This window comes from Mandrillus leucophaeus, unplaced genomic scaffold, assembly GCF_000951045.1.
Source record: "Mandrillus leucophaeus isolate KB7577 unplaced genomic scaffold, Mleu.le_1.0 Scaffold309, whole genome shotgun sequence".
Taxonomy (NCBI): domain Eukaryota; kingdom Metazoa; phylum Chordata; class Mammalia; order Primates; family Cercopithecidae; genus Mandrillus; species Mandrillus leucophaeus.
Genome location: NW_012103243.1, coordinates 2,596,817 through 2,608,151, shown reverse-complemented (window position 1 = coordinate 2,608,151; position 11,335 = coordinate 2,596,817). Strand labels below are relative to the sequence as shown.

Genomic DNA, 11,335 nt, shown 5'->3' with positions numbered 1-11,335 from the left:
TGTCTAGAACTTGGATTTCAACTAATGCATTACATTCATTAGTTCTTTTTGTTTGGTTGGTTGGCATTTTTTAGAGATGGGGCCTTGTTATGTCGCCTAGGCAGATCCCAACTCCAGGCCTCAAATAATCATCAAACCTCACCGTCCCAAGTAGCTGGGATTGCAGGTATAAGCCACTGGACCCAGCACTTACTGTGTGCATTTGTTCTAATCTTATACCCTGGGTACCTTTTAAAATAGAATTTATAATACTCTTTCTAAGTATTTACTACCAAACAATGATTCCTTCAGCCTTAACAAAAATCCAAGAAACTTAGATTAATAGCAACGTCATGGCAAAAGTGCAGATGACAGGCGATATTTGAGATAAAGAACACAATTACTGAATACATTGTTTTTGTTTCCAAAGTCAGTCACTTGTTTGTTTAGACAAGCTGTGGCCATCTGTAAGGGAAAGTAAATATGCTCAAGCACTGGCACTGCATACGTTAGAATTATCAGGCTTGCTACCATCTTCCATGTCCAGCTGCCCAGCTGCCCTGCAACTACTTCAGGGAGAAACTAGCAGTTGCCCAGCAACTACTTCCTGCTTGCTCTCTGAAGTACCAACCACAATGCTTGTTCTACAGTGGACAAGAAATGTACCAACCAAAGACCACTCTGGAGCTGAGCAAATTCACCTCAGAATGGTCAGATCTTTTTAGCACAGAGAAATGGTGCACCCAATGACTCTTCTTCACCACCTGAAACCAAGGAACTTTACCGTTTATAAGCACTTTTATACCCAAGAGTCTGATTCAACTCTCATATCCATCTTGAGAAGCAGATGCTTTTATTATTCAATTTTTTATAATTATAAAGGTTCAAAGAATTAAATAATTTCTCAAAATCATACAGGCAATAAGTGATCCAGTGGAGATTTTGAAATAAGAGTTCTAATTCCAAAGCCTTTTCTCATAACACACTGTCCTTTCTCTTCAGGGGATATGTGCACACACTAGTTTGCCTCTTTTTCCTTTTGGCTTCACATCCCACAGCTCAGTTAAATACAGACAAAGCTATTCCCCACCCTTATCCCCACCCCTCACACCTACCCACCGCTATACACAGCTCACCCTCTTCTACATCCAACTGCTTCCATTTTTTCTTCTCTCACAACTTGGCCAACTATTTCAGAGAATAGCTTTTTTTCTGTCTCCATTTTTCCTCACTCCCCCTGTTCAATGAATTTAGGTGTCAAAAGCCACATCTTATCACAAGTGATAAACTTATAAGTATTGCTAAGATTTCAGTATATCAGGGAAAGAAAAGTCATATACTTTGCAACCAGCCTCAAAAAGTCCCGAAAGTTTCTAAGAATCTCTTACAGATACTCTGCAATTGTTTCTGTCTCTTTTAAACTTCCTGTTATATGTGCGTTCTTTTAAACATCAACCATTGCAAATCTAGATAAATGATAAACTATCATTCTGTTTTACTGCCTTTGTATTCTGTTTATTACTTGTATCATAATAGAACTGTTCTTTACATTTTGCTCATCACTGATAGTATACTATTTCACTCCAATAAGTAACAATGGGCTTTTATGGTCTAGCCTAGGAAAGTAATCAGCATTTAAGATTGTTTTCTGCAGGACCCAAAAAAAGTTGTTTTAAATATCTAATAATTGATTTACAATGAAAAAATTGTAATGCAAACCAGACTCTAAATTTCATGAGGTTTTCATTCCAAAACACAGATACTGAGCTCATTTACTACTCTTCATACTAATATTTCTAGTCAGGGCATAAGGCCATACTTAAGTAAATAGTTTATAGAATGGAAATAAATAGGTGTATGATGAATTGATTGATTCATTATCAATCATTCACTAAACTCAGAATCTCAGGGGTGGAGTAAGTTGGAGACCATCGAGTCAAACCCCTTCATTTTAGAAATGAAGAAACAAAGGTTCACTACTGCCCTCTGATGAAGTGGGTAACCAGCTCATACTACAAACCCAGCTTAGCACCATTTTGAGTGACCTTTAGCTGAGGACTGACATCCGCTAGTATGCACATTAGCTACAAGGAGCACAGTTCTAACTTTGAAGGTGATTGGGCCAAACCATTATCAGGCATTATATCCCAATTCTGCAACCTTAGGAAAATAAATGTTCATACTAAATAGAAAATGAATTTCTAATAACTGAATTAAACTGTTCATCTAAATAGCCAACTTCAGATTTCTCTCCACACATAATAACTTGGAAAAATATATAGCCCGTGTTTACTATAGTACTATAGCTACAGTCTCTAAGAAAAGCTATAACTCGCTAACAATTTTCCTGATTTATGTTTGAAAACATACAGGGCATGAAATGATTTCTGCAACCTTACATTTTCCTCAAGAACACTGGTGAGCAGAAGATATATTCCAAAAATCATGTGGGATTGCTTGCTATGTCTACTTCTTTCATAAAACTGTATGATAAGCAATTATACATACTCCACCAAAAAAATGTCATTAGGTTTTTCTCCCCATTAAGGGAGGAAAGAAGAAAAATGGAAGAATGGATTAAAAAAAAAAAGAAGAAGAAACAGGAAAGAAAGAGGAAGGAAGGGAGGGAACTCTGACAAAAGGACCTATTTTCAAATTATGTTTACAATGTAAAAACTGATTGCCTTCTTAAGGAAGAAAGTGCAATAAATATTCTTCTAAAGAACAGCTTGTAGATAATGTATGGTTATAAACTGTAACTCACTGCAGAAATGTTAGTTATTCTTGTTGTTAGTATTTAACATATATGGAAATTTGCTTACAACCTGTAACGGTGCTAATAAAAATAGGTATTTGTGAATATAAATTATACTGGTCATAAAATCAGACTTATTAATCTAATATATCTTAGAATGAGATCAAATTTAAATGAACCACTCTGTAACATAGATATCTGGAAACATTGTTTATATTCTATTCCATTAGTATCTATCAGAATAGGAATGCAAAAGGTTTGCTATACGTCACATAATGTTGGCAACCTGAATTTAAATCTTCAAACCAGTAAACAATCGCTGTCAGGTATGCATATTTTCCAAGTTAAAAAAAATTTGTTTGTATAGGAAAAGTAAAATGAGCAAATTCATTCGCTAACATCCTTTTAAGTGTCCAGGTTATTTATTTTAGCAGATGCACCATCAGAAACAGCCATATAAGTAAATAAAATATCTTCGACTCCCCGGTATCTTGCATTTTATCACAGGTGTTCCAAACACATTCAACCTTTTGTGTGTGTGTGATAACTATGATCATTATCTTGTTTAAAAGAACAAAGTATCCTTCATAACAGAAATATAAATAAAGGCCTGATTTAAAACTATAAATGATTATTCTTCACAACTATAGGTATCATCAAGCATAATATTATAAATACACCAGTAAACATCTGTATATGGTATACATGTCAAAGAGGAATGGGAGATGAGATTTATCCCCAGTACAGTGCAGGGGGCAAGGTAAGGAGAGAGTGGCCTTTCACAATGGGTTGTGAATCAAAGATGAGTAAATGAATGGTATCTAATCTCCAAGAAAAAGAAAATTTCCTTCTCTGTGTGATAGACATAAAGAGTTGCAATAATTTCACAAAAATTTTTATCAGGAACATACTACCAAGAATTTTTGCTTCAGGGTTTGCAAGAATTTTTCTGGTTCTCTGAACCATAAGGCTGTGTGTATTGACCTTCTATTTCAAAAGGCTGTATTACTTTCTGCAATCATCTCTTAAAAGAAGGCCCTCTGGGCTCTGGCTCTCCCTTTTGGCACCACCACTAATTCCAATACAAAAATCGTATTATAAATTAGGTTCAAAATTATCTAAAGATTGTTCTGGAGAAGGATTTTTTTTCTTTCTTTCTTTTTCTTCTTTTTTTTTTTTTTTCAGACAAAGCCTCGATCTGTCCCCAGGCTGCAGTGCAGTGGCGCGATCTCGACTGACTGCTATCTCTACCTCCCGTGTTCAAGCCATTCTCCTGCCTCAGCTTTCTGAGTAGCTGGGATTACAGGTGCGCACCACCATACCCAGCTAATATTTTATTTTTAGGAGAGACGGGGTTTCACCATGTTGGACAGGGTGGTCTCGATCTCCTGACCTCATGATCCACCTGTATCAGCCTCCCAAAGTGCTGGGATTACAGCCGTGAGCCACCATGCCCAGCCAAGAAAGATCTTTAAAGTCTCCTATAGCACCACACTCTCATCCACTAGCATGAGAGGGTGAGAACACCATAGAACTTACTTATAATTATTTGCTCTGATTCCTAAAGCCCACTTACTCTACTGGGATGGCAGTGCCAACCTAAAAACTGAATTGCAAATCCAGATGATTTCACAGCTTTAACAAACTGACAACAAAGTGACAAGAGAAAACCTCTTCCTTTGCACAAGAAACCCCGGTACATTATTTTGACTTTATAAAGATATTTTAAATGAATTTTTAAAAATCACAATATTATGAAACTTGATAATCATTACTTCAAAACGACAGACTCTATTGTTCATGGAAAATTTTTCAGTTGGTTTTGTCATACTCATGGTTCAGTTGAAAGATTCACCAACCGCTCCCTGGAGAAAAGTGAAGATCTGCATTTAAATGGATATATAGTATTTCCAAAAGCACAGTACCTAGAAGGCTGATACTGTCAAGGTTTCTCAGTGAGAATAACTCAAATTGTATTAGGTACATTTCAATGCTGTAGCTATCCCCATTTCATAGGGCTCAAATTATATCCATAACATTCTTTTCCTCTGTGCATTCTTCATAATATTGTCTCGAAAAGTTTAAATTAAAGCTTGTTCCATCACAAAGTCCTCGCGCTAACAACAAACAACTACTATTGTACGCATCATTTCTGATGCGTACAGAAAAAGACCACAGAAGATAGCTTGGCCAGAAATGTTAAATAATTGAAAAGTATAATGACTTAATAGAGTAGTAAGCTTAGTTTACAATGCAGCCAATTTAAAGCCATAAAAATACTGTGTAAAAATTTTATCTTGTGGTTGACCATTACATATCCTATCTATTATTCAAAAGTATCTCAACAGCGTTTTTCTTCATTAATGTGGCTTCTGGCATTTCCCTCAAAATCTTTCTATTCCCAGATTTTTCCAACAATTTTGAAACAAATACAGAATTTCTATATTATATCACAAATCCCCTTTACTAGGATAATGACACCTTCAATGTCTAACTGAAACCAATTTCATAGGTCAATCTATAAGGCATACTTTAACCTCCTTGGATGATTTGTTTTGTATCTAACAGAGTCAAGCACACAAGACTTTTTTTTTTTTTTTTAAAAAAAGACTAAAGCTACTTGTATTGACATATCTGTAAACAAAAGAAGAACTTCATAATAACCCCTTTCCTATGACACACTCATCCAAGGATTTGTCTGCATTGGAAAATGTCATAGGGCATCAGAAAAGTTTTGTCTTGAGTGTTCAGCTAAGGTGCATAGCATGTCTGTGCAGATGAAAAAAGAGACACTTAGGATCCATTTCAAACATAAGCCCATTACCTCTGGCAGGCTCTTGCTAAAATTCTAGCTGCAACTGAAATGTCCCTGTAAACAAGGTTACTGAGAACAGCCCTAGATATTCCTCTCCACAACACTTTCCTAGGAGCCCTTCAGCTGTCTGCCAGGTTAGTTATACCTTATCTTGCTGCACTGCCATTCTCATGCTGATTCACATTCAGAACTCAAAATGAAAGATGAAATATCTTGAAGATCACTTAATATTGAAATACTGTTGCGGTAATAAGTGGTGCTCAGTCAGAGACGGGGACATGGCACTCTCTTGGTAACCTTTTAATTTCTGGAAAAATTGTACAGAATAAATTGAGCAGCACACACGGAACCTAATCGATTGATCTGCTCTATTTTGTTAAAGCAACACCCATCACAAACTCCCCTGGCTCCCCAGGCAATTCCCGGTAAAGAAGACCAGCAGGTTTCAGTATATACCATGCACGAGGACTTCGATGCTATTTTGATTTATTAAAGAAAAGGAACGATCTTCTCTCTACATTCATCACCCCAGTCAATGGACAGTTTTATGTGTTGTATGATACCATTCTCGATATACACACGTTTAATTCTACTTAATGCAAGTTTAAAGAGTTATGAGAGTTGCTTTAGTAAGAATAACAAAGCCATGCGTAACAGACAAATGTACGCTTAAAAGATCATCCAGACCTGCTTCCTTATACACTTGATTCTTTTTCTATTTGAAGGAGATGAAACCCCATCAATGTCACTTCATCTCCATCAGTGTTTTCATGTCTCTTCTTCCTGTCAGGCATTCCTCAACTCGGATTTGAGAAATGTTCAAATTTCCCTCTCTTTCCCACAATGACAGAACTGTTTCTCAGGTTGGTTAACTCATTTTGATAACATCAAATCTGCTGGACAGGAAAAAAAAAAAAAGAGAGAGAGAACCCTGAAACCACTCCTCAATCCCATTTTTCTGTCTTTTTCTCTAAGACATTTCCGACTCTTTTTCTCTCTCCTGATGGTTCTGAATTTGGGCATTTTCCAAACACACTCCCCTATTTGGTCTTTGGGCAGTGTGAGAAACAAATGAGAGTTTCTCTTCAAAACTAGACCAAGTCATTCAGCTGCTCTGAAACATACTTCACAACATCCGCAGGTCTCTTGATCTTGACTTAAAGTATTAAGCAGGAGTGTTTTGAAAGTAGTAGGAGGTCATATGGACCTAACACCTTCTCTTAACCCACATGCTGAGAATTTCTTTTTTTCCTTTTTTTTTTTTTTTTTTTTTTTTTTTTTTTTTGAGAGAGAGAGAGGGAGTGCTATTTTCAACATTGCCCTCTGGTTTATGTTAGTGAAATCATTTGATTTCTGTGTGTGTCTGTGTCTTATTGCACGGCCACTGGTTCTGGTACTACAACACAAACATAGCAAACGTGCTTCCCTAACATAAGCAGACCCATGTGGCAATTCACAACATAACCGAGGCAAGCACAATAAATAAACACATACATAATCATTCCACAGCACTGAGGCATGCGGGGGTTTCTCCAGGCCCTTCCGGACTCTTCCAGAATTGCTCATTAAGATTCTGAAAGGGGGAGGGGGTGCAGCTTGGAAAAGGTTGCCGGAAGGGAAGAGAAAGGGAGGAGGGGAGCTTTGCCCTCTGTGTCTTTCTGTCTCTGAGACTCTCCCATCACCAAACAAGGGGTGCAGGGGTCTATTCTGCAGAGACTGTAACAGACTTGAGGGGTAGAAGGAGGTAGATGGTTTAAAATAGTTAAATGATGATCGGGTGACCTCCGTGCAACTTCAGCGACTCCCTCGGGAAGGTGAAAGGGTTGGGGAGAGAGAAGGGAGGGAAAGAAGCGTAGAGGACAGGAGGGAGACACCTAGGACTACAGCAGCAGCAATCACCAGAAGGATTTTCCAGCCCATGACAGCAGTCCTCAACTCCTGGCACCACCCTCTCCCCAACGACCCCTGCTCCGTATCCCCTCACCCTAACCCCTCCCGTCCCAGCGCCCTAACTCTGCCCTCACTCTTTGCCACTTTACCAAGCACTGAAGTCTCTATCCAGGAAGGGGGATGGGAGAGGTGTTTAAAGAACAAATCTAATTGCAATTAGAATTTATCTGTGTCTGCAGCACACACGCTGACAGTTTTGCAGTCATGGTAAGGCAAGTCTACAAGAGGTGGGCAGTACTTATGGTTGTGTTATTGAGGGAGGGGTTGCTTTTTTTTTTTTTTTTTTTTTTCCAAGAGACTCTAAGCAAGTGAAGGGGGAAGGGGGTAGCAATCTAGATTTCAACCAGGACTGCAAATAAAGAATGCCCCAGATGCAAATGTCTGTCTCCAGATGTTGATGATAAGGATTTGGACCAGTTACCTTGGCAGGGTCAGAACTGCAGCAGGTTAATCAGGTGAGTCGTCGGGGATTTTAAAGAAGCCGAAGCCGGTTTCTTTGGCTATGAAAGTCTACAAAACCCCCATGCAGGAACATTGCACATCTTACACACGCCTCCTTTAACTGGGCTCCCGCGACCTCGGCAGGCGAGGGGGTGCTGGCCGGCCCGCTGGTGGCAAGGGCACGGCCCCCCGCTCTGCCCCCGCGGGCGCGGGGCCGGCCTGGCACCCGGGGTCCGCGTCCCGAGCGGCTGTGCACTCACCGAGCCGGGCTGCGAGGGGCAGAGGGGCGCCCGCGGCTAGCCGGAGCGCCAAGGCGCCTCCCTTTTCTCTTGGTAGCGTCGGTCCGCACTCCCTGTGACCCAGGACGTCATGATGCCTGTCTGTTTTCTCAATGATAACTTGGCAGAAGAAGAGAGAGGCTGCCAGGTTCTCCTCGGGTGGTTACGTGGTATGTGCACGATTCTGTTTGCATGCGTTTCTCTCTCTTTTTAAAAATAAATATCTATATTTTTCTAAAAAAAAAAAATTCCCGGCACTGTCATGATTTGATTGCATTATTGCGTTTGCATAATTGACGCCTCTGGGTGTGTATATATGTGTGCATATGCGTGTGATTTTTTTCCCCTTTAAATCCTGCTGCTCCTGCCGCCGCCGCAGCCGCTGCAAACGGAAAGCAAGCATGCGTTCATCTTTTGTCTTTCATTTTACCTTCAGGGTGACATTCAGTGCCAACTGCTCCCTTTTGACCGTCGCCAATCCCCGCCTGGGCAAAATAAATTTGAAAAACGTTGGGGGAGGGGAAGGAAGAGCCCCCTCAGCCCGAATGCTGGGGTTTCCATTCCTTCCGCTAGGAATCCCAAACCTACCCAACCCACCTCCCAACCCTGAAAAACCATTTTCCCTTCTACCCACCGGGCCCAGGCAGAGAATCGGCACCAAGGCAGCGAGGAGCACCCACCCAGGGCCAGACACTCATGTTCGCGGCTCGCACTTGCTGACTTGCATCTCTCAGTTGCATTCCCGGTGTGTAGGCCTCTCACAACTGGAGCTATTTTTGTTTCCCAGAGATGTTCTTTAAAGCCTTTTAAAAATGGGGAGGGGGCAGGGAAGAAAGAGCGAGAGACAAATAGAGAGAAAGAGACCCAGAGAGAAGCCCAAACCCCTAGTTGAGAAACTCGGCTGACACATCATAAAATCTGGGGGGCTCCGGGCATCTGGCCCACCAGGCCAGTCTGGAAGGGCAGGAAGGATAACTAGGTTTTGTTTAACTCATTCTACAACAGCAGGAAAACTTTTTTTTTTCAATACAAAGATGTTATTGCTAATTATTCACAGTATTTGTCATTTATATAATTATGCTCAGAATCAGTAGGAGTGGTCTCAAGAATAATCCTTAACGTTTATTTCTGAAAATATGAGAATGCATTTTTAGATGGTGTGGCCACATGACAGGTAAAGCACAGATTACTTCTTTTTCTAATGTTTACTTTGTGTTATTTGTACATTGTCTGGTATATTTTATGTAGCTTCTCTTAATCATAATGTGTATATTACCCAACATGTGGCATATTCCTGATAAATAAATATCTAGCACCAGGTTTGGCAAATGCTTTGCTCTGCTTTATCAATAATTTTCCATTTGGAGTAACAGAATGTTTAGGAATTTTTATTTTCCCCGAACCTGTAGTTGACCTTTGTCACCATCATGTATTGGTGGAGTCACCCTTCCTACTAATTCCAAATTCCTAAAAGATGACAGCAGAGGCCGAGGATGCAAAAAAATTGAGCACGAGGAAAGTTTTGAATCTGAAAATCACAGCCGATTGAGATAAAAATTTTGAATTCATCCATAATAATCTGCAGCTGCTTGAAGGTTTAAAAATAGTGTACCTATTTGAGAGGCTGGCTAAGTTTAATGAAAACAGCAAGTAACTTGCTAGATCTTTTCCCTTTAGAGTAACAGTCCAAGAATCATTAGCAAATTCCACAGGGAAGATATTGTAATTATGCAAAGACCAGATGATCTGAATTGGAGAAACTAGACTAAGAGGGTCTGAGGACTATTGACTGATGGCCAGATCCCAAAACTTGACCTGTGTCTCTCCACCTTGACAATTGGAGGTAGCTTCTCTGGCTCGCTTTGCTTATCTGTCCCCTTGGTATGTCAGAAGGATGCATTGGTGCAGTCTTGTCGGGTGCTTAGATGTTACCGGAGTCAAAGATGTTTCTAAAGAGGGCAAAGGCCTATTGAGAACCTGAGGAGAGATTACTATAGAGGTTATTGGTAACTTTCCAGTAACTATCCAAGAGGTACTCGTTAATATTCAATCTACCAACCTAGTTCTCCAGCTTTTTTACTTATTAACCTTGGAATTGGACCCTTAAAGACTCACCACAAAGCGAAAGAACCATAACAATTTGACGAACTTTAATCCTCTGAAACGCAATTTTGTTTTGTTCTTTTCAGACAAATATCTTCCAGGCTGTTTGTGGCCACTCCACATGCCAGTTCAGGCAGCCTAGTGGTTTCCTTCCCCAGGGGTGAGATGTTTGAGCAACTAGAGGCAGCATACCCAAGAACTCTGGGGTTTGAATAGATCCTTCCTAAGCCCAGATTTTCTAAATCCAACTCTGCCTAGGAACCGCTCTCTGTTGCTTATTCAAGTTCAAACTCCGCAGACTACTTTCAAGTCTTTATTTTCTGGCTTCACCCAAAATATAATAGTTAATATTGTTGGAGCATGTTCAATTTCACTTCCCAACCAAACCAAAGGGCATAAAAATGCTTACTAAGGTAGATGGAAGACATAGAAGGCAATGCCCTAAACTTTACTCGTGCTTAGACCTTGTAAATCTAATTAAACCTCCTCAACAATATGGGAAGGGAAATATTATTATCCCCATTTCTGTGCCAAGAAAACTGAGGCACAGAGAAGTTGAGTAATTTGCCCAAAATTACACAGCTGGGGTTCAAATTCAACTGCCCTGAGCTCTCGCTATCAAGCTGTCTGCTTATCTACCTACCTACCTGTTCAACCTTACTTTCAACTACTGGCATCACTGAGCCATGGTTCAGTCAGGCTGGTCACCCACTGTTCATCTCATACACTCTGTTGACTCATACTGCAATCCCAGCATCCAAGCATTCGACTCCCTCTTCACTTCCAATTCCCTTCCGAACAAATATGCATTTTTCCCCTTTCTCTTCGGGTTTACCTAACATAGTGCTAAGTACAACACTGGCTCTCATTAAATACCTTCTGATGCATTAATTGGCATAAAATTGCCTTATGGAGATCTAGAATGCCACTTTTCAATTTGACAGAAATTAAAAGTTTTATGTAGCAAAAGTGTTATCCTTTCAGCTGAAGAAATGACAAGCTTGTTTCTCCATA

The 11,335-nt window shown here is 40.0% G+C and overlaps 1 protein-coding gene across 6 annotated transcripts in view; it reads right to left on the bottom strand.

The window, feature by feature from the left end:
• Positions 1-11,335, bottom strand: part of ESRRG (estrogen-related receptor gamma) — a 683,317-nt gene that overhangs the window by 626,558 nt on the left and 45,424 nt on the right. For 3 of the 6 annotated variants that reach the window (XM_011987385.1, XM_011987383.1, XM_011987393.1), the window contains exon 1: positions 7,921-8,059. The exons of 2 other annotated variants lie outside the window; for them this stretch is intronic. The gene's annotated coding sequence lies outside the window, so the exon portion shown is untranslated. Of the gene's footprint in view, positions 1-7,920; positions 8,060-8,200; positions 8,269-11,335 lie in introns of those variants that run through there. One more of the 6 variants, XM_011987394.1, reaches the window with a different exon arrangement.